The sequence below is a fragment of the Solanum verrucosum genome, unplaced genomic scaffold, assembly GCF_900185275.1.
Source record: "Solanum verrucosum unplaced genomic scaffold, falcon-dt-bn FXZP01000069.1, whole genome shotgun sequence".
Taxonomy (NCBI): Eukaryota; Viridiplantae; Streptophyta; class Magnoliopsida; order Solanales; family Solanaceae; genus Solanum; species Solanum verrucosum.
In genome coordinates, this window is record NW_026020102.1 from 457,501 (window position 1) to 461,835 (window position 4,335).

The following is a 4,335-nucleotide window of genomic DNA, read 5'->3' on the forward strand; positions in this document are numbered from 1 at the left end:
TGGAAGTGTTCTCTTCTATTGATTAAAAAAAAACTATATAGTGGGCTAGTGAATGTGATAACTTCGCAACTTGAAATAGATGCTACTATTAATGACATTGAAATTAAATATATTGTTAGTGATTGATATCCACCGATTTGTATCCAATGTTAAACATACTTCATGATACATTACTATACATAATGACAGAGTTTGAAAATAAACTTTCCTGTTAAAAGATGTATGATTTAACAAACTACAGTCAATGCAACTAATTGAAACACTAATTTCATACTATTTTTGATTAAAAAAAAAACAAATTAATATCAATTTAATGACAATAAATATATATATGCATGCATATATCACATCAATTTCATGTCAACATTAAAACAAAATTCATGCAAAAAATAATATGCAAAAATAAACAGTTTTAACAAAAAAATCTACTAAATTGAATAATTGAAAAATAAATTAAATAGAATATTTACCCTAACCATTTTTTTTTGCCCTTTTTTGATATTGGGATTTTCGAGTCCTCCTTCCTTGTTGCTCTTCTTTTGGAGGGTTTTGATGACTGACCCATATCAACATTTATTGATTTTTTTTATTTTTTTTCTTGCTTACAAAATTTGAGTTTGAATCAAGAGAGGGTTCCACCATTTTCCCCTTCCTCTTTTGTCCCTTTTGATTTGTAGGACTTGCAATTTTCTTTGCTTCACTTTTCTTCTCCTTTTCTATAGTATGTTTCTTCTCTGGAGAAGTACCACCCTTTTTCGTTGAATGTGCATTCTTGTTTGGCGGTGACGTTTGAGTCAATATGTTAAAGGTCGGGGCCTCTATTTCAACAGTAGAACTCGCTTCTACTAATCTCGAGCTCTTTCTAGGAGTATGTTCATGTTTCTTCGATATGTTTTATCGAAAATCTTAGAAACTTGATTCTTAGTATTGTAAATCTGCCCTTTCTTTTGATTGTAGAATGAAGATTTTATGATTGAATAGGTGATATTGAGATGTATAAAGGGTTTGTATGGAAGACTATTGAAGAGGTGAAAGAGGAATTGATAATTCTTTAACGTTGGGGTGGTGGGGTGCTAACTAGAACAAGCGTGGTGACATGAGAGGTGTGGGTTTGGCGTGTAACGGTAAAAAAGGAACAAAAATCAAAGTGAAATCCCTAAAAATGTGTAAGAGATAATTATGGTAGATTCTTTATTTATATTATTTAATAATAAATATAAAATTATAAAATACTAATTGTTTAATAAAGTAAAATTAAATTGATTTATAAATAAAAAGTGATCTGTTATAACCCGTAATTAAACTGTTATAAACAAGAATATTTTAAAAGTAGATTTAAAATCTGTAATATTGTTTCTTAAATATATATATGGAGTGATTTTTCCTATAATAAATTCTTTTTCGGTTGTTAAAAAAATATAGTTTCAATTTAGTGTTAAGAATGATAGGGATAGGGATAGTTGAAACCATCTTATCTCTATAAGAACCACAATTAACTTCTGTTCAAAATTTAAATATAAAAATTTAATTTTTTTTTTTTTTTTTTGATAAGTTTAGAAGTTAAAATCTGCAAATTATTTGATGTGCAGGTTAGTTTACTCTTTATTTCCTTAAATAAAGGACTTTAAGTTCAGTTTTTTCTTCCTTATTTTTGGAATCACCTACATATAAAAATAGAGAAAACGGTCAAAAGCCTCCCCAATCTATAGCCAGATGTGGTTCACTCTCTTTGGGAGAGTGAGAGATAAAAAGATATTAAAATATTGACTTTATAAATATTTGATTTATTTCATATTAATATTCTATTTTTAAAAAAAAAATATGTTTCCTTTTATTCTTTTTATCTTCTTTATCTTTTCCCTTTAATCTTCATAGATCCATAGTTACTGGTGGCTCACCTCGACCACCAGGTTACTGCCCTCCTCAACTTTTCATCACTAAGTCTCATCTTCAAATCACATACTTTTCATCATATCTCCACTTTTCAAAACTTTGAAAACTTGTTGGTTGCTCAAAATCAAAATCAAAATTGAAAGTTAGAAGAATCAAACTTTAGACTAGTCATTAATGGAGGAGTTCACTAAGTAATAGATTCAATTAATGGAGAAGAATTCATTAAAGGAATCATTTGGTAACAGACCCTTTGATGAAGAAGACCCACTTATCGAAATTGTTGTAAATATCAATTGAGTTTCTCATATCAATCTTTGAGAAATGTTATAATAGCGAAAGGAGAAGCAATTTTCAGTGATAGAATTTTTCGTTTGTCTCTAGCTTTAAAGAACGAAATTTCCTGGTGTCTAGAATTTCGATGAAGGTCGAAGATGCGGTAGTCATCAAATCTTCAGAAGCTTTCAAAGAAAAAGAAATGGAGGAATGGAAAAGAAAGAGAAAAGGAGAAGATGAAAATATAAGACAAAAAAAGTAAAATATAAAAGAATAATTAATTTTTTTATATAAAAAAAAGGATAAAATTACGTGGCAGCGCGTGTTGACTACTGCCTAATACAAATCTAGGCATGAGTTTGTAAGGGGTTAGATATTTCACTTTTAAAAGGTTCAGGGGGTGATAGGACCTCCGTGAAGAATAAGTGTGTAGTTGAGAATTCGGTAATAGCTTGGGAAGGCTTTTGGCCATTTTCTCTATAAAACTATTATATATTATTTTTTTTTATATCATTTTTAGATTTTATTTTAAAATTTTCGTTATATAGATATCTGGTTAAAAAATGGTATGATTGAAATTCATTTAAATAAATCGTAAAAGCATAGAATTATTATTAAAAAATTGGTTATTTTTAAAAAAGCATGCCACTTGGCTAAATTCTAGGATATTCTTTATTCTTTTTAATTATAGATTATAGATAGATTTTAAATAAATATTTATTTTAAATTCAGATAGTTAATATAAAATTTTAATAACTTTAATAAAAAAGGAAAAAGAATCGCATGATTTTAGGACTATTTATTGGAATGTAAATGGTGCAATACATTTTTACCTATTACTTTTTACTTAAATATAAAAGTAAAATTTCTTTCATTGCTCAAATTATCAAACAAGAAATGTAGAATATGTGGATCCCAAAATTGAAAAAACGGTTACTGGTGTTCTCATAATTGCATAGAAGAGACAGAGTTCCATGTCAACCAAGCCTTTAATTTCCTACCTCCTCCATCAAGAAATGGGGCAATATCATTTGTGTTGTGATCAATAGAAAAATCTCTATTCGAGTAGTGCATAAAATGCCTCATCTACCGCCCTTCCTTCCGTATATTTGTATGTAATTGTCGAAAAAATTTGGCTGTGACTTTTTGTCATGGTTTCTGCACAGTACACAAATCCATGAACAATAATCCCTATTGTTTCAAAGAAGTAGTTGCTAAATTGCTTCTTTTTTAAAAAAAAACGTGATTTTCCTTTTAAGTGGTACTGTTTTGTGTGACTCTCTAATTTTTTTATTTTTTATTTGTTAAAATGATTAAAAATAAATCAATGTTATGATTACCCCCAATAAATTCACAAACACATGAGATAAAGATAAATATTTTGATTAAGATAAAAATAATAATCCAAAAGAATTTAAACATTAAACACGTATTTTTTTCAATTTCGAATATATAATATTTAATTACTTAATTAGGTATATAATGTTTAAAATTTATTGAAGACATATCACATATGTAACTGCTGTTGTATTTTTTAAAAAAGTTAAAATTTTGTTTTTTTGAACAAATATTGAATCTATCCTAGATTTAAAAAATAAAATTTTAACTAATTTATAAATTGTATTTAAAATAAATAAATCTGTTTTTAAAAATGCTGACATTTGTCATTATTTGTGTAAGTTGATGACATGTGTCTATTTTTATTTAAAAGTGTGTATTTAAACATTTAAATAGTTTTATAATATTTAATTATTTATTATTAAATTTTTTAAAATTTGTGGCACTTACATGTGGTGTTTATTCTTCTCTTATTATATATACTAGTATATGTACCCGCACGATGGGTTTACACATTTAAAGATAACAACAAAAAATAAATATGATTTATGCAAACAACAAAAAATAAATATGATTTAGGCAAAGTGTTTGTTGGTACAAACAAAATTATATTTCTTGCAAATCTTTATTGTTATAATTATTAATAACATTTTTTTGTATTATTTTATTTTGTTACTCTAGTTTTTAAACGAATTCACAGTGCAAATATTTTCATATTATCTCTATCACTCTTTTTGTAAATAATTTTCTATTGTGTATTGTAATTAGTTTTTGTCATATAGAATTTTATATCTAATCAAAATAAGATTATATTAATTAATAGTGTTAAAT